The sequence below is a fragment of the Phyllobates terribilis genome, unplaced genomic scaffold, assembly GCF_046119375.1.
Source record: "Phyllobates terribilis strain yellow unplaced genomic scaffold, ASM4611937v1 Scaffold_40__1_contigs__length_11209783, whole genome shotgun sequence".
In the NCBI taxonomy this organism is placed as follows: domain Eukaryota; kingdom Metazoa; phylum Chordata; class Amphibia; order Anura; family Dendrobatidae; genus Phyllobates; species Phyllobates terribilis.
In genome coordinates, this window is record NW_027362800.1 from 8,754,653 (window position 1) to 8,773,122 (window position 18,470).

General features: G+C 47.4%; 11 non-coding genes across 11 annotated transcripts; all 11 read right to left on the reverse strand.

The window, feature by feature from the left end:
• Positions 1-5,025: 5,025 nt before the first annotated feature.
• Positions 5,026-5,216, reverse strand: LOC141189786 (U2 spliceosomal RNA). The gene has a single exon (XR_012263830.1). It is a non-coding gene; the product is annotated as a U2 spliceosomal RNA (small nuclear RNA).
• Positions 5,217-6,338: 1,122 nt separating this feature from the next.
• Positions 6,339-6,529, reverse strand: LOC141185066 (U2 spliceosomal RNA). The gene has a single exon (XR_012259763.1). It is a non-coding gene; the product is annotated as a U2 spliceosomal RNA (small nuclear RNA).
• Positions 6,530-7,650: 1,121 nt separating this feature from the next.
• LOC141189787 (U2 spliceosomal RNA) lies at positions 7,651-7,841 on the reverse strand. Its single transcript, XR_012263831.1, has one exon. It is a non-coding gene; the product is annotated as a U2 spliceosomal RNA (small nuclear RNA).
• A 1,122-nt stretch (positions 7,842-8,963) lies between these two features.
• Positions 8,964-9,154, reverse strand: LOC141189788 (U2 spliceosomal RNA). Its single transcript, XR_012263832.1, has one exon. It is a non-coding gene; the product is annotated as a U2 spliceosomal RNA (small nuclear RNA).
• A 1,124-nt stretch (positions 9,155-10,278) lies between these two features.
• On the reverse strand, positions 10,279-10,469 carry LOC141189790 (U2 spliceosomal RNA). The gene has a single exon (XR_012263834.1). It is a non-coding gene; the product is annotated as a U2 spliceosomal RNA (small nuclear RNA).
• A 1,119-nt stretch (positions 10,470-11,588) lies between these two features.
• Positions 11,589-11,779, reverse strand: LOC141189791 (U2 spliceosomal RNA). The gene has a single exon (XR_012263835.1). It is a non-coding gene; the product is annotated as a U2 spliceosomal RNA (small nuclear RNA).
• Positions 11,780-12,901: 1,122 nt separating this feature from the next.
• On the reverse strand, positions 12,902-13,092 carry LOC141189792 (U2 spliceosomal RNA). Its single transcript, XR_012263836.1, has one exon. It is a non-coding gene; the product is annotated as a U2 spliceosomal RNA (small nuclear RNA).
• A 1,122-nt stretch (positions 13,093-14,214) lies between these two features.
• Positions 14,215-14,405, reverse strand: LOC141189793 (U2 spliceosomal RNA). Its single transcript, XR_012263837.1, has one exon. It is a non-coding gene; the product is annotated as a U2 spliceosomal RNA (small nuclear RNA).
• Positions 14,406-15,524: 1,119 nt separating this feature from the next.
• On the reverse strand, positions 15,525-15,715 carry LOC141189794 (U2 spliceosomal RNA). The gene has a single exon (XR_012263838.1). It is a non-coding gene; the product is annotated as a U2 spliceosomal RNA (small nuclear RNA).
• A 1,119-nt stretch (positions 15,716-16,834) lies between these two features.
• Positions 16,835-17,025, reverse strand: LOC141185452 (U2 spliceosomal RNA). Its single transcript, XR_012260114.1, has one exon. It is a non-coding gene; the product is annotated as a U2 spliceosomal RNA (small nuclear RNA).
• A 1,121-nt stretch (positions 17,026-18,146) lies between these two features.
• On the reverse strand, positions 18,147-18,337 carry LOC141185578 (U2 spliceosomal RNA). The gene has a single exon (XR_012260228.1). It is a non-coding gene; the product is annotated as a U2 spliceosomal RNA (small nuclear RNA).
• Between the last annotated feature and the right edge of the window lie 133 nt (positions 18,338-18,470).

An 18,470-nucleotide genomic window follows, 5' to 3' on the forward strand; every position in this document is an offset into this window, starting at 1 on the left:
ACGGGGGGTGGTCAATGTACGCCATGGGAGGGTGCCCGTTCGCATAATAAATATCGGGGAGAGGGAAGTGTACCTGCCCCGGTATGCCACGCTAGCCAAATTATATACCACTAATCAAAATTCTATACAATCTGTGGAACCCTTGCCTCCATCTCACCCGGAGGAAGGTAACGGCTCTAAGAAAGACATGGAGGACTGGTGTCAGCAACTACATCTGGGTACTGACTCCACTCCCTCACACCAGAAACAAGGAGTCTATCGGGTGGTTCAAGAGTATGAGAGAGTGTTTAGTAAACACCCGTTAGACTTCGGGCGAGTCAAGGGGGTAGAACACCGCATCCCCACGGGAGATCATCCTCCCATAAAAGAGAGGTATCGACCCGTACCCCCTGCACATTACCAACACGCCAAGGGGATGCTTAGAGACATGAAGGAGGCTGGGGTAATCCGGGATAGCTGTAGCCCCTGGGCAGCCCCACTAGTTTTAGTCAAAAAGAAAGACAACACCATGAGGATGTGTGTAGATTACCGGAAAATTAACCGTATCACACACAAGGATGCGTACCCCTTACCAAGGATAGAGGAGTCATTGGCTGCTTTAAGATCTGCTAACTTCTTCTCTACCTTGGATCTCACTAGTGGGTACTGGCAGGTTCCTGTAGCAGAGGCGGACCGGGAGAAGACCGCATTCACCACCCCGATGGGACTTAGCGAGTTCACCTGCATGCCGTTCGGACTCTGCAACGCCCCAGGAACCTTCCAACGATTAATGGAGTGCTGTCTAGGCCACAGAAACTTCGAGACGGTCCTGTTGTACTTGGATGATGTCATCGTATATTCCAAGACTTATGAGGACCACCTGAAACACCTGGCGGAGGTGTTCGAAGCTCTGGCGAGTTACGGCCTAAAGGTGAAACCCTCCAAGTGTCACCTCCTGAAACCAAAGGTGCAGTACCTGGGACACGTGGTGAGCGCTGACGGAGTGGCTCCCGACCCTGATAAGATCACCGCAATTAAGGGATGGCCAAGCCCCTCCAGCGTAAAAGAAGTGCGGCAGTTCCTCGGGTTGGTAGGCTACTACCGAAGGTTTATTCCCGGTTTCACCAAAAAGGCAGCACCTATGCAGGACCTCCTGATAGGCCAGTCCCGGAAGGCCAAGAACCAGAAGCCGCCCTTCAAATGGGAGGAGCTGGAAGAAGAGTCCTTCCGCCAGCTGAAGATGGCCCTCACGGGGGACGAAATCCTGGCGTACCCGGATTATAGTCATCCCTTTATCCTCTACACCGACGCCAGTAACATCGGGCTAGGAGCTGTACTGTCCCAGATCCAGCAGGGGAAGTAACGAGTAATCGCCTACGCCAGCCGAAAACTGCGACCCACCGAAAGGAACCCCGAGAATTACAGCTCATTTAAGTTAGAGTTCCTGGCCGTAGTATGGGCAATCACTGAGCGCTTTAAGCATTACCTCGCTTCTTCCCGGTTCACCGTGTATACGGATAACAACCCGCTGACACACCTGGACACGGCAAGACTCGGTGCCCTGGAGCAGAGGTGGATGGCCCGTCTGTCCAACTACGAGTTCACAATCAAATACCGGGCAGGGCGCTCCAATACCAACGCGGACGCCCTGTCCAGGATGCCCAACCTGCCGGACGGAGGAGAAGATCCGGAGGGACTGGAAGAAGTTGAACTCCCTGCGTTCCACCGTCATGGGACTATCCAGTATTCCCTTACCTCACTACAACTGGGCGGAAACGCAAGACAGCGACCCTGCCGTCCGACTGGTGAAGGAGATGCTGACTCGCCCGGAGGCTTGCCTTGAACCAGACGCTCCGGAGGAAGCCAAACAACTATGGGCAGAGAAGAGTCGACTGTTCCTTTACAAGGGGAAGTTGTGCCGCAGAATGGTTAACTCCCGGACGCATGAACTACTCTGGCAAGTAGTGGTGCCACGAAGAGACGCAGCCATGGTGATGGAGGCATACCACGACGGGGCTGGACACTTTGGATGGAAGAAGCTGGAGTTCCTGCTGCGCGAGCGGTTCCACTGGGTAGGCATGAGGGGAACCATCGAGAGGTGGTGCAGAGACTGTGGCCCGTGCAACCTGAGAAGGAAGGACCGCGCCAGCCAGAAGACTCCCCTGCAGTCCATCGTCACCCGGCAACCGTTGGAACTGGTAGCCTTGGATCATGTAAAACTGACCCCGAGCAGAAGTGGCTACGTCTACGCGTTAACCATCGTGGATCATTACTCCCGGTTTCTGGTTGTCATCCCCGTCAAGGACTTAACGGCTCAAACAGCAGCTAGAGCCTTCCAGCAGCACTTTTGCCGTCCACACGGGTACCCGGACCAAGTGCTGACGAACCAGGGACCTGCTTTTGAAGCGGAGGTCTTCCAGGAATTCTGCAATCTGTATGGCTGCCGGAAGATAAGGACGACACCCTACCATCCGCAAACTAATGGACTTTGTGAGAAAATGAACCAGGTGGTAATGGATCTTCTAAAAACGTTGCCCCTGGAAGAACGCAGTCTGTGGCCTGAGAAGTTGCCCGATCTGGTGGACCTATACAACCACATCCCGGTAGGTTCCACCAACTGTACCCCGGCTTACCTAATGAGGGCAAGACCTGGTAAGTTGCCTGTTGACCTGGAAATGGGAGTCCTGACACCCGAGGACACTTCACCAGAAACAGACTGGGACACAGAGAGGCAGCAGCAGTACCGGAGAGTACAGGAGAGCGTGGAGCGAAGTCTCTGTCAGGCTAGGGAAAGACAAGAGAAGACTTACAACCAGTATGCTCCCGCTGTTCCCCTGGTACCCGGAGAGCAGGTCTTGAAGAGGAAGAGACGGCTCCACAAGTTGGACGACCAGTGGGAGAAGGACCCGTACACCGTACTGCCCTCAAGCCACGAGAACCCGAAGGTCTGTACCATCAGTAAAGACGGAGGGGAAACCACAGCCATTGTATCCCGGGACCACCTGAAGAAGTGTCCCGAACAACTGAGGAACCCTGAAGAGGAACAAGAAGACCATCGACCCGTGGAAGAAAGGGAAGATATGGTTAGTACCGTGCTCGGGGACTTCCCTCGGTCTTGGACTCAAGTCAATGGTGCAGTTGTGGTACCCGTACTCACCTTCCTCCAACCACCATCCCAAGAACCTACGGAGCAACGGGTAGAGCTGGAAGAACAGCCGGTCCAGGAGGCAGAAGACTCCACACCAGCAGAACAGGAGAATCAACCCTCTGCTTATAGTGAGCCTGCCGTACCCCTAGTGAGACAAAGAGCCGGTAGACAGCCGCCCAGTTTACCCTTGACAGCTCCTACACCCTGTAGTTCAGGGCCAGACAGTCAGCTCCGTAGGTCCACTAGGGCCACTAGAGGCCAGTTACCCGCACGCTGGAGAATTTGAAGTGTATAAATTGTTTTATTTATGTTTTTTTGTGTCTTGTTGCTTGTGTATAATTTTGTGTTTCCAGTTATTTTTAGGAATCCTTGGTGGATTTACCGGGAATCCTTGTACATAGTTGGAGCGTAACCCAGGATAGACTAAAGACTGTTAAGGACTCGGGGCAGGACAGGCCCCTACCTGGTTACGTCTCCCTGTTTTGGTGAAATGGACACCTTGCTTTTCAAAACTGCACCCGGTTGCGGACACGCCGTAACCATCTTATGTGTTTTTCTTATTGTATTGTTATTGTTATACTTTGTTATGTTTTTCGAAAAAAAAAAAAAAATATGTTTAGTCCCGGAGTACTAAATTTCACTAGGGGGGAATGTGACACCCCAGGGGTCTGGTTGCCACAGTGATAGAGATATTACGTCTGAGAGCAGGTGGGAGGTCCTTTGGTCAGGGATCCTGTGCATGCTACACCTCCTGCCTAGTCTTGGGAGGGGAAGGACTTCCCCTATATAAACCCGGGGCTGAGGCAGGGTGAGTGAGACAAGTGGAGTAGAGACAAGAAGCAGCATAGGAAACAGCAGAGTTACAAGGAGTCAGGGGCTGGCAGCTGCAGAGCTCGCCCTGACTAAGAAGACTTCTTTCCGGACCCGGAGTCCGAGGCTGTGGGGACTAACTCCTACCCAGCAGCAGAATCCGTCAGGCAGGGGATTTCAGGTCCTCTGGCCCAGAAGCCCGAAGGCACGGTCACACGCGTGGGACCAGCACCGCCATCGTGGAGCGGAAGCCATTAGAAGGCCCCGAGTCACCGGCCATACGGGTGAGCACCACACGGTACACTCAGGGACGTGGGCTACTTACATCAGCTTCTAGCAAGGTAGCCAGAAGAGTACAGTCAGTTTGGGAGGCCTACAACTACGCCTGGCCAGGGGAGATCCCATCTGCTCAAGGACTGACCAGGCCCCGTTCGCTAGCAAGTACTCCAGGAGGGTCTATCGTTGTTACCAGTAAAGACCCTGAACTACACCGTACCGTCTCTGAGTGGTTCCTGCTACCCCCATCATCCACGTCGGCTGCCCTGAGGCCATACCCCTCCCGTTGGGGGTTATACTATCACGCTGCATAATCCTACCATCGGCCTCAGCGGTCTGCCCCGCAGCAGCAGCTCCCTGGCTGCACTCAACGGGTGGCGTAGTCATCAACTATTTACTACTAATAGACTGCCGTCTAGTTTGACTCCCTGGGCACGGACCGGGTCACCGCCACGAGACTACAACCCTCCACTGATCCGGCTCCGGGTAAGCTCCCGCGTGCGCAACGCAGCGCGACACAGGCCCAGGGGCGCGTCACTTGCCTAATATGTCTGTTTATCCAAAAGGAAGTATAGAGGGAGAGCTAGATAGATAGCATTGCATTACATTACATTACATGGCAATGCAATGCACAGTTGCTGAAGTTGAACCAAAATGAGCTTGTCATCTGGCTTCTGCAACTTTTAACATGAAAAATCCAATGAGGAGAAGAAAAGCAAAGCCAAAGAGTCCATCCCAAAATCCGACAAACAAGCAAAATGAACAAAAAGCATTGAATTCAATTCTTTCTGATTTTAGAAACTGCATTAAAGAAGGGGTGCACCGGTCCTGGAGATACTGCAATACCAGGTCAATGCGTGGAGTGGACAGAGCAAGCTCTTTTTCCATCTCCCTGTTCTAAAAATCCATTTAATATATGGTCCCCAGATAGGGGACGTATCAGATATTAAACTGATAAGAACAGATACTACACTTGATCTTAGCCAAAAGGCCGAGAAGCGATAACCAGAATTGGTTTCCGACTACGGTGCCACCCAAGGATTCTGAAAAGTCCATTTGTGGAGATGGCCACCTGGACTCCCGTTAAGAAGACATGCTGTCAACCTCTAGATCCCTCACATGCCTGCACTTTTCGGCTTGCTGCTGCTGCAATCCACGCGTTTTAGATCTGCATAACTCCACCTCTTTTAGCACAGTACCCTCAACCCCCGGCTGTTCCCACCCGCCTCAACACCGTTGGAAGGGAGGAGAACCAATTAAGGCGGGGGGAGGGGGTGGAACGAGCAGCTGTCTACCCTTAGCAGGAGGGTTGCTGATTAATTACCTCTCCTGCTGCTGCTGCTGCTGGCTGTCCAGCAGCAGACTGAAGGTGGCTACTGCTGTGCGCAGGTATATAAAGGCTCAGAGCCTATTATGACACGCGCAGCCAGCGTTCCATTGCCACATTCCGTCTACTGCAGGCGGGATACCTGGATGGCTGAATGTCACTGAGAAGCTCACAGAGACCGCCATAAGCAACAGTTTAAAAGAATGCCACAGACTAATCAACCAAACTTTTTGGGTTGGTTTCTCTTTTATAGTCTGCAGGCATTAAATGAAAGAAGTCAGTGTTCCAGCAGAGGGAGACAACGTTTCAGAAAAGGCATTGTAGCAAACCAAAAAAGAAATTTTAAGCGCAGCAGAGTAACCAGCTCACATACCTGTTAGCTCAGGTGAGTTTAAAAGGCTGCTGTTGATAACAAGGGCATTTGCTAAATAGATGGTGTGTGTGCAACAATATACTGAAAGGTCAATTATATTGTGCAGCTTATCTCACCACCTGTAGTTATTTAGGTGAAAGCTCCAAAATGCTTGCCTAATATGTCTGTTTATCCAAAAGGAAGTATAGAGGGAGAGCTAGATAGATAGCATTGCATTACATTACATTACATGGCAATGCAATGCACAGTTGCTGAAGTTTAACCAAAATGAGCTTGTCATCTGGCTTCTGCAACTTTTAACATGAAAAATCCAATGAGGAGAAGAAAAGCAAAGCCAAAGAGTCCATCCCAAAATCCGACAAACAAGCAAAATGAACAAAAAGCATTGAATTCAATTCTTTCTGATTTTAGAAACTGCATTAAAGAAGGGGTGCACCGGTCCTGGAGATACTGCAATACCAGGTCAATGCGTGGAGTGGACAGAGCAAGCTCTTTTTCCATCTCCCTGTTCTAAAAATCCATTTAATATATGGTCCCCAGATAGGGGACGTATCAGATATTAAACTGATAAGAACAGATACTACACTTGATCTTAGCCAAAAGACCGAGAAGCGATAACCAGAATTGGTTTCTGACTACGGTGCCACCCAAGGATTCTGAAAAGTCCATTTGTGGAGATGGCCACCTGGACTCCCGTTAAGAAGACATGCTGTCAACCTCTAGATCCCTCACATGCCTGCACTTTTCGGCTTGCTGCTGCTGCAATCCACGCGTTTTAGATCTGCATAACTCCACCTCTTTTAGCACAGTACCCTCAACCCCCGGCTGTTCCCACCCGCCTCAACACCGTTGGAAGGGAGGAGAACCAATTAAGGCGGGGGGGGGGGTGGAACGAGCAGCTGTCTACCCTTAGCAGGAGGGTTGCTGATTAATTACCTCTCCTGCTGCTGCTGCTGCTGGCTGTCCAGCAGCAGACTGAAGGTGGCTGCTGCTGTGCGCAGGTATATAAAGGCTCAGAGCCTATTATGACACGCGCAGCCAGCGTTCCATTGCCACATTCCGTCTACTGCAGGCGGGATACCTGGATGGCTGAATGTCACTGAGAAGCTCACAGAGACCGCCATAAGCAACAGTTTAAAAGAATGCCACAGACTAATCAACCAAACTTTTTGGGTTGGTTTCTCTTTTATAGTCTGCAGGCATTAAATGAAAGAAGTCAGTGTTCCAGCAGAGGGAGACAACGTTTCAGAAAAGGCATTGTAGCAAACCAAAAAAGAAATTTTAAGCGCAGCAGAGTAACCAGCTCACATACCTGTTAGCTCAGGTGAGTTTAAAAGGCTGCTGTTGATAACAAGGGCATTTGCTAAATAGATGGTGTGTGTGCAACAATATACTGAAAGGTCAATTATATTGTGCAGCTTATCTCACCACCTGTAGTTATTTAGGTGAAAGCTCCAAAATGCTTGCCTAATATGTCTGTTTATCCAAAAGGAAGTATAGAGGGAGAGCTAGATAGATAGCATTGCATTACATTACATTACATGGCAATGCAATGCACAGTTGCTGAAGTTGAACCAAAATGAGCTTGTCATCTGGCTTCTGCAACTTTTAACATGAAAAATCCAATGAGGAGAAGAAAAGCAAAGCCAAAGAGTCCATCCCAAAATCCGACAAACAAGCAAAATGAACAAAAAGCATTGAATTCAATTCTTTCTGATTTTAGAAACTGCATTAAAGAAGGGGTGCACCGGTCCTGGAGATACTGCAATACCAGGTCAATGCGTGGAGTGGACAGAGCAAGCTCTTTTTCCATCTCCCTGTTCTAAAAATCCATTTAATATATGGTCCCCAGATAGGGGACGTATCAGATATTAAACTGATAAGAACAGATACTACACTTGATCTTAGCCAAAAGGCCGAGAAGCGATAACCAGAATTGGTTTCCGACTACGGTGCCACCCAAGGATTCTGAAAAGTCCATTTGTGGAGATGGCCACCTGGACTCCCGTTAAGAAGACATGCTGTCAACCTCTAGATCCCTCACATGCCTGCACTTTTCGGCTTGCTGCTGCTGCAATCCACGCGTTTTAGATCTGCATAACTCCACCTCTTTTAGCACAGTACCCTCAACCCCCGGCTGTTCCCACCCGCCTCAACACCGTTGGAAGGGAGGAGAACCAATTAAGGCGGGGGGGGGGGGTGGAACGAGCAGCTGTCTACCCTTAGCAGGAGGGTTGCTGATTAATTACCTCTCCTGCTGCTGCTGCTGCTGGCTGTCCAGCAGCAGACTGAAGGTGGCTGCTGATGTGCGCAGGTATATAAAGGCTCAGAGCCTATTATGACACGCGCAGCCAGCGTTCCATTGCCACATTCCGTCTACTGCAGGCGGGATACCTGGATAGCTGAATGTCACTGAGAAGCTCACAGAGACCGCCATAAGCAACAGTTTAAAAGAATGCCACAGACTAATCAACCAAACTTTTTGGGTTGGTTTCTCTTTTATAGTCTGCAGGCATTAAATGAAAGAAGTCAGTGTTCCAGCAGAGGGAGACAACGTTTCAGAAAAGGCATTGTAGCAAACCAAAAAAGAAATTTTAAGCGCAGCAGAGTAACCAGCTCACATACCTGTTAGCTCAGGTGAGTTTAAAAGGCTGCTGTTGATAACAAGGGCATTTGCTAAATAGATGGTGTGTGTGCAACAATATACTGAAAGGTCAATTATATTGTGCAGCTTATCTCACCACCTGTAGTTATTTAGGTGAAAGCTCCAAAATGCTTGCCTAATATGTCTGTTTATCCAAAAGGAAGTATAGAGGGAGAGCTAGATAGATAGCATTGCATTACATTACATTACATGGCAATGCAATGCACAGTTGCTGAAGTTGAACCAAAATGAGCTTGTCATCTGGCTTCTGCAACTTTTAACATGAAAAATCCAATGAGGAGAAGAAAAGCAAAGCCAAAGAGTCCATCCCAAAATCCGACAAACAAGCAAAATGAACAAAAAGCATTGAATTCAATTCTTTCTGATTTTAGAAACTGCATTAAAGAAGGGGTGCACCGGTCCTGGAGATACTGCAATACCAGGTCAATGCGTGGAGTGGACAGAGCAAGCTCTTTTTCCATCTCCCTGTTCTAAAAATCCATTTAATATATGGTCCCCAGATAGGGGACGTATCAGATATTAAACTGATAAGAACAGATACTACACTTGATCTTAGCCAAAAGGCCGAGAAGCGATAACCAGAATTGGTTTCCGACTACGGTGCCACCCAAGGATTCTGAAAAGTCCATTTGTGGAGATGGCCACCTGGACTCCCGTTAAGAAGACATGCTGTCAACCTCTAGATCCCTCACATGCCTGCACTTTTCGGCTTGCTGCTGCTGCAATCCACGCGTTTTAGATCTGCATAACTCCACCTCTTTTAGCACAGTACCCTCAACCCCCGGCTGTTCCCACCCGCCTCAACACCGTTGGAAGGGAGGAGAACCAATTAAGGCGGGGGGGGGGGGGGTGGAACGAGCAGCTGTCTACCCTTAGCAGGAGGGTTGCTGATTAATTACCTCTCCTGCTGCTGCTGCTGCTGGCTGTCCAGCAGCAGACTGAAGGTGGCTGCTGCTGTGCGCAGGTATATAAAGGCTCAGAGCCTATTATGACACGCGCAGCCAGCGTTCCATTGCCACATTCCGTCTACTGCAGGCGGGATACCTGGATGGCTGAATGTCACTGAGAAGCTCACAGAGACCGCCATAAGCAACAGTTTAAAAGAATGCCACAGACTAATCAACCAAACTTTTTGGGTTGGTTTCTCTTTTATAGTCTGCAGGCATTAAATGAAAGAAGTCAGTGTTCCAGCAGAGGGAGACAACGTTTCAGAAAAGGCATTGTAGCAAACCAACAAAGAAATTTTAAGCGCAGCAGAGTAACCAGCTCACATACCTGTTAGCTCAGGTGAGTTTAAAAGGCTGCTGTTGATAACAAGGGCATTTGCTAAATAGATGGTGTGTGTGCAACAATATACTGAAAGGTCAATTATATTGTGCAGCTTATCTCACCACCTGTAGTTATTTAGGTGAAAGCTCCAAAATGCTTGCCTAATATGTCTGTTTATCCAAAAGGAAGTATAGAGGGAGAGCTAGATAGATAGCATTGCATTACATTACATTACATGGCAATGCAATGCACAGTTGCTGAAGTTGAACCAAAATGAGCTTGTCATCTGGCTTCTGCAACTTTTAACATGAAAAATCCAATGAGGAGAAGAAAAGCAAAGCCAAAGAGTCCATCCCAAAATCCGACAAACAAGCAAAATGAACAAAAAGCATTGAATTCAATTCTTTCTGATTTTAGAAACTGCATTAAAGAAGGGGTGCACCGGTCCTGGAGATACTGCAATACCAGGTCAATGCGTGGAGTGGACAGAGCAAGCTCTTTTTCCATCTCCCTGTTCTAAAAATCCATTTAATATATGGTCCCCAGATAGGGGACGTATCAGATATTAAACTGATAAGAACAGATACTACACTTGATCTTAGCCAAAAGGCCGAGAAGCGATAACCAGAATTGGTTTCCGACTACGGTGCCACCCAAGGATTCTGAAAAGTCCATTTGTGGAGATGGCCACCTGGACTCCCGTTAAGAAGACATGCTGTCAACCTCTAGATCCCTCACATGCCTGCACTTTTCGGCTTGCTGCTGCTGCAATCCACGCGTTTTAGATCTGCATAACTCCACCTCTTTTAGCACAGTACCCTCAACCCCCGGCTGTTCCCACCCGCCTCAACACCGTTGGAAGGGAGGAGAACCAATTAAGGCGGGGGGGGGTGTAACGAGCAGCTGTCTACCCTCAGCAGGAGGGTTGCTGATTAATTACCTCTCCTGCTGCTGCTGCTGCTGGCTGTCCAGCAGCAGACTGAAGGTGGCTGCTGCTGTGCGCAGGTATATAAAGGCTCAGAGCCTATTATGACACGCGCAGCCAGCGTTCCATTGCCACATTCCGTCTACTGCAGGCGGGATACCTGGATGGCTGAATGTCACTGAGAAGCTCACAGAGACCGCCATAAGCAACAGTTTAAAAGAATGCCACAGACTAATCAACCAAACTTTTTGGGTTGGTTTCTCTTTTATAGTCTGCAGGCATTAAATGAAAGAAGTCAGTGTTCCAGCAGAGGGAGACAACGTTTCAGAAAAGGCATTGTAGCAAACCAAAAAAGAAATTTTAAGCGCAGCAGAGTAACCAGCTCACATACCTGTTAGCTCAGGTGAGTTTAAAAGGCTGCTGTTGATAACAAGGGCATTTGCTAAATAGATGGTGTGTGTGCAACAATATACTGAAAGGTCAATTATATTGTGCAGCTTATCTCACCACCTGTAGTTATTTAGGTGAAAGCTCCAAAATGCTTGCCTAATATGTCTGTTTATCCAAAAGGAAGTATAGAGGGAGAGCTAGATAGATAGCATTGCATTACATTACATTACATGGCAATGCAATGCACAGTTGCTGAAGTTGAACCAAAATGAGCTTGTCATCTGGCTTCTGCAACTTTTAACATGAAAAATCCAATGAGGAGAAGAAAAGCAAAGCCAAAGAGTCCATCCCAAAATCCGACAAACAAGCAAAATGAACAAAAAGCATTGAATTCAATTCTTTCTGATTTTAGAAACTGCATTAAAGAAGGGGTGCACCGGTCCTGGAGATACTGCAATACCAGGTCAATGCGTGGAGTGGACAGAGCAAGCTCTTTTTCCATCTCCCTGTTCTAAAAATCCATTTAATATATGGTCCCCAGATAGGGGACGTATCAGATATTAAACTGATAAGAACAGATACTACACTTGATCTTAGCCAAAAGGCCGAGAAGCGATAACCAGAATTGGTTTCCGACTACGGTGCCACCCAAGGATTCTGAAAAGTCCATTTGTGGAGATGGCCACCTGGACTCCCGTTAAGAAGACATGCTGTCAACCTCTAGATCCCTCACATGCCTGCACTTTTCGGCTTGCTGCTGCTGCAATCCACGCGTTTTAGATCTGCATAACTCCACCTCTTTTAGCACAGTACCCTCAACCCCCGGCTGTTCCCACCCGCCTCAACACCGTTGGAAGGGAGGAGAACCAATTAAGGCGGGGGGGGGGGGTGGAACGAGCAGCTGTCTACCCTTAGCAGGAGGGTTGCTGATTAATTACCTCTCCTGCTGCTGCTGCTGCTGGCTGTCCAGCAGCAGACTGAAGGTGGCTGCTGCTGTGCGCAGGTATATAAAGGCTCAGAGCCTATTATGACACGCGCAGCCAGCGTTCCATTGCCACATTCCGTCTACTGCAGGCGGGATACCTGGATGGCTGAATGTCACTGAGAAGCTCACAGAGACCGCCATAAGCAACAGTTTAAAAGAATGCCACAGACTAATCAACCAAACTTTTTGGGTTGGTTTCTCTTTTATAGTCTGCAGGCATTAAATGAAAGAAGTCAGTGTTCCAGCAGAGGGAGACAACGTTTCAGAAAAGGCATTGTAGCAAACCAAAAAAGAAATTTTAAGCGCAGCAGAGTAACCAGCTCACATACCTGTTAGCTCAGGTGAGTTTAAAAGGCTGCTGTTGATAACAAGGGCATTTGCTAAATAGATGGTGTGTGTGCAACAATATACTGAAAGGTCAATTATATTGTGCAGCTTATCTCACCACCTGTAGTTATTTAGGTGAAAGCTCCAAAATGCTTGCCTAATATGTCTGTTTATCCAAAAGGAAGTATAGAGGGAGAGCTAGATAGATAGCATTGCATTACATTACATTACATGGCAATGCAATGCACAGTTGCTGAAGTTGAACCAAAATGAGCTTGTCATCTGGCTTCTGCAACTTTTAACATGAAAAATCCAATGAGGAGAAGAAAAGCAAAGCCAAAGAGTCCATCCCAAAATCCGACAAACAAGCAAAATGAACAAAAAGCATTGAATTCAATTCTTTCTGATTTTAGAAACTGCATTAAAGAAGGGGTGCACCGGTCCTGGAGATACTGCAATACCAGGTCAATGCGTGGAGTGGACAGAGCAAGCTCTTTTTCCATCTCCCTGTTCTAAAAATCCATTTAATATATGGTCCCCAGATAGGGGACGTATCAGATATTAAACTGATAAGAACAGATACTACACTTGATCTTAGCCAAAAGGCCGAGAAGCGATAACCAGAATTGGTTTCCGACTACGGTGCCACCCAAGGATTCTGAAAAGTCCATTTGTGGAGATGGCCACCTGGACTCCCGTTAAGAAGACATGCTGTCAACCTCTAGATCCCTCACATGCCTGCACTTTTCGGCTTGCTGCTGCTGCAATCCACGCGTTTTAGATCTGCATAACTCCACCTCTTTTAGCACAGTACCCTCAACCCCCGGCTGTTCCCACCCGCCTCAACACCGTTGGAAGGGAGGAGAACCAATTAAGGCGGGGGGGGGGGGTGGAACGAGCAGCTGTCTACCCTTAGCAGGAGGGTTGCTGATTAATTACCTCTCCTGCTGCTGCTGCTGCTGGCTGTCCAGCAGCAGACTGAAGGTGGCTGCTGCTGTGCGCAGGTATATAAAGGCTCAGAGCCTATTATGACACGCGCAGCCAGCGTTCCATTGCCACATTCCGTCTACTGCAGGCGGGATACCTGGATGGCTGAATGTCACTGAGAAGCTCACAGAGACCGCCATAAGCAACAGTTTAAAAGAATGCCACAGACTAATCAACCAAACTTTTTGGGTTGGTTTCTCTTTTATAGTCTGCAGGCATTAAATGAAAGAAGTCAGTGTTCCAGCAGAGGGAGACAACGTTTCAGAAAAGGCATTGTAGCAAACCAAAAAAGAAATTTTAAGCGCAGCAGAGTAACCAGCTCACATACCTGTTAGCTCAGGTGAGTTTAAAAGGCTGCTGTTGATAACAAGGGCATTTGCTAAATAGATGGTGTGTGTGCAACAATATACTGAAAGGTCAATTATATTGTGCAGCTTATCTCACCACCTGTAGTTATTTAGGTGAAAGCTCCAAAATGCTTGCCTAATATGTCTGTTTATCCAAAAGGAAGTATAGAGGGAGAGCTAGATAGATAGCATTGCATTACATTACATTACATGGCAATGCAATGCACAGTTGCTGAAGTTGAACCAAAATGAGCTTGTCATCTGGCTTCTGCAACTTTTAACATGAAAAATCCAATGAGGAGAAGAAAAGCAAAGCCAAAGAGTCCATCCCAAAATCCGACAAACAAGCAAAATGAACAAAAAGCATTGAATTCAATTCTTTCTGATTTTAGAAACTGCATTAAAGAAGGGGTGCACCGGTCCTGGAGATACTGCAATACCAGGTCAATGCGTGGAGTGGACAGAGCAAGCTCTTTTTCCATCTCCCTGTTCTAAAAATCCATTTAATATATGGTCCCCAGATAGGGGACGTATCAGATATTAAACTGATAAGAACAGATACTACACTTGATCTTAGCCAAAAGGCCGAGAAGCGATAACCAGAATTGGTTTCCGACTACGGTGCCACCCAAGGATTCTGAAAAGTCCATTTGTGGAGATGGCCACCTGGACTCCCGTTAAGAAGACATGCTGTCAACCTCTAGATCCCTCACATGCCTGCACTTTTCGGCTTGCTGCTGCTGCAATCCACGCGTTTTAGATCTGCATAACTCCACCTCTTTTAGCACAGTACCCTCAACCCCCGGCTGTTCCCACCCGCCTCAACACCGTTGGAAGGGAGGAGAACCAATTAAGGCGGGGGGGGGTGGAACGAGCAGCTGTCTACCCTTAGCAGGAGGGTTGCTGATTAATTACCTCTCCTGCTGCTGCTGCTGCTGGCTGTCCAGCAGCAGACTGAAGGTGGCTGCTGCTGTGCGCAGGTATATAAAGGCTCAGAGCCTATTATGACACGCGCAGCCAGCGTTCCATTGCCACATTCCGTCTACTGCAGGCGGGATACCTGGATGGCTGAATGTCACTGAGAAGCTCACAGAGACCGCCATAAGCAACAGTTTAAAAGAATGCCACAGACTAATCAACCAAACTTTTTGGGTTGGTTTCTCTTTTATAGTCTGCAGGCATTAAATGAAAGAAGTCAGTGTTCCAGCAGAGGGAGACAACGTTTCAGAAAAGGCATTGTAGCAAACCAAAAAAGAAATTTTAAGCGCAGCAGAGTAACCAGCTCACATACCTGTTAGCTCAGGTGAGTTTAAAAGGCTGCTGTTGATAACAAGGGCATTTGCTAAATAGATGGTGTGTGTGCAACAATATACTGAAAGGTCAATTATATTGTGCAGCTTATCTCACCACCTGTAGTTATTTAGGTGAAAGCTCCAAAATGCTTGCCTAATATGTCTGTTTATCCAAAAGGAAGTATAGAGGGAGAGCTAGATAGATAGCATTGCATTACATTACATTACATGGCAATGCAATGCACAGTTGCTGAAGTTGAACCAAAATGAGCTTGTCATCTGGCTTCTGCAACTTTTAACATGAAAAATCCAATGAGGAGAAGAAAAGCAAAGCCAAAGAGTCCATCCCAAAATCCGACAAACAAGCAAAATGAACAAAAAGCATTGAATTCAATTCTTTCTGATTTTAGAAACTGCATTAAAGAAGGGGTGCACCGGTCCTGGAGATACTGCAATACCAGGTCAATGCGTGGAGTGGACAGAGCAAGCTCTTTTTCCATCTCCCTGTTCTAAAAATCCATTTAATATATGGTCCCCAGATAGGGGACGTATCAGATATTAAACTGATAAGAACAGATACTACACTTGATCTTAGCCAAAAGGCCGAGAAGCGATAACCAGAATTGGTTTCCGACTACGGTGCCACCCAAGGATTCTGAAAAGTCCATTTGTGGAGATGGCCACCTGGACTCCCGTTAAGAAGACATGCTGTCAACCTCTAGATCCCTCACATGCCTGCACTTTTCGGCTTGCTGCTGCTGCAATCCACGCGTTTTAGATCTGCATAACTCCACCTCTTTTAGCACAGTACCCTCAACCCCCGGCTGTTCCCACCCGCCTCAACACCGTTGGAAGGGAGGAGAACCAATTAAGGCGGGGGGGGGTGGAACGAGCAGCTGTCTACCCTTAGCAGGAGGGTTGCTGATTAATTACCTCTCCTGCTGCTGCTGCTGCTGGCTGTCCAGCAGCAGACTGAAGGTGGCTGCTGCTGTGCGCAGGTATATAAAGGCTCAGAGCCTATTATGACACGCGCAGCCAGCGTTCCATTGCCACATTCCGTCTACTGCAGGCGGGATACCTGGATGGCTGAATGTCACTGAGAAGCTCACAGAGACCGCCATAAGCAACAGTTTAAAAGAATGCCACAGACTAATCAACCAAACTTTTTGGGTTGGTTTCTCTTTTATAGTCTGCAGGCATTAAATGAAAGAAGTCAGTGTTCCAGCAGAGGGAGACAACGTTTCAGAAAAGGCATTGTAGCAAACCAAAAAAGAAATTTTAAGCGCAGCAGAGTAACCAGCTCACATACCTGTTAGCTCAGGTGAGTTTAAAAGGCTGCTGTTGATAACAAGGGCATTTGCTAAATAGATGGTGTGTGTGCAACAATATACTGAAAGGTCAATTATATTGTGCAGCTTATCTCACCACCTGTAGTTATTTAGGTGAAAGCTCCAAAATGCTTGCCTAATATGTCTGTTTATCCAAAAGGAAGTATAGAGGGAGAGCTAGATAGATAGCATTGCATTACATTACATTACATGGCAATGCAATGCACAGTTGCTGAAGTTGAACCAAAATGAGCTTGTCATCTGGCTTCTGCAACTTTTAACATGAAAAATCCAATGAGGAGAAGAAAAGCAAAGCCAAAGAGTCCATCCCAAAATCCGACAAACAAGCAAAATGAACAAAAAGCATTGAATTCAATTCTTTCTGATTTTAGAAACTGCATTAAAGAAGGGGTGCACCGGTCCTGGAGATACTGCAATACCAGGTCAATGCGTGGAGTGGACAGAGCAAGCTCTTTTTCCATCTCCCTGTTCTAAAAATCCATTTAATATATGGTCCCCAGATAGGGGACGTATCAGATATTAAACTGATAAGAACAGATACTACACTTGATCTTAGCCAAAAGGACGAGAAGCGATAACCAGAATTGGTTTCCGACTACGGTGCCACCCAAGGATTCTGAAAAGTCCATTTGTGGAGATGGCCACCTGGACTCCCGTTAAGAAGACATGCTGTCAACCTCTAGATCCCTCACATGCCTGCACTTTTCGGCTTGCTGCTGCTGCAATCCACGCGTTTTAGATCTGCATAACTCCACCTCTTTTAGCACAGTACCCTCAACCCCCGGCTGTTCCCACCCGCCTCAACACCGTTGGAAGGGAGGAGAACCAATTAAGGCGGGGGGGGGGGTGGAACGAGCAGCTGTCTACCATTAGCAGGAGGGTTGCTGATTAATTACCTCTCCTGCTGCTGCTGCTGCTGGCTGTCCAGCAGCAGACTGAAGGTGGCTGCTGCTGTGCGCAGGTATATAAAGGCTCAGAGCCTATTATGACACGCGCAGCCAGCGTTCCATTGCCACATTCCGTCTACTGCAGGCGGGATACCTGGATGGCTGAATGTCACTGAGAAGCTCACAGAGACCGCCATAAGCAACAGTTTAAAAGAATGCCACAGACTAATCAACCAAACTTTTTGGGTTGGTTTCTCTTTTATAGTCTGCAGGCATTAAATGAAAGAAGTCAGTGTTCCAGCAGAGGGAGACAACGTTTCAGAAAAGGCATTGTAGCAAACCAAAAAAGAAATTTTAAGCGCAGCAGAGTAACCAGCTCACATACCTGTTAGCTCAGGTGAGTTTAAAAGGCTGCTGTTGATAACAAGGGCATTTGCTAAATAGATGGTGTGTGTGCAACAATATACTGAAAGGTCAATTATATTGTGCAGCTTATCTCACCACCTGTAGTTATTTAGGTGAAAGCTCCAAAATGCTTGCCTAATATGTCTGTTTATCCAAAAGGAAGTATAGAGGGAGAGCTAGATAGATAGCATTGCATTACATTACATTACATGGCAATGCAATGCACAGTTGCTGAAGTTGAACCAAAATGAGCTTGTCATCTGGCTTCTGCAACTTTTAACATGAAAAATCCAATGAGGAGAAGAAAAGCAAAGCCAAAGAGTCCATCCCAAAATCCGACAAACAAGCAAAATGAACAAAAAGCATTGAATTCAATTCTTTCTGATTTTAGAAACTGCATTAAAGAAGGGGTGCACCGGTCCTGGAGATACTGCAATACCAGGTCAATGCGTGGAGTGGACAGAGCAAAGCCTTTTTCCATCTCCCTGTTCTAAAAATCCATTTAATATATGGTCCCCAGATAGGGGACGTATCAGATATTAAACTGATAAGAACAGATACTACACTTGATCTTAGCCAAAAGGCCGAGAAGCGATAACCAGAATTGGTTTCCGACTACGGTGCCACCCAAGGATTCTGAAAAGTCCATTTGTGGAGATGGCCACCTGGACTCCCGTTAAGAAGACATGCTGTCAACCTCTAGATCCCTCACATGCCTGCACTTTTCGG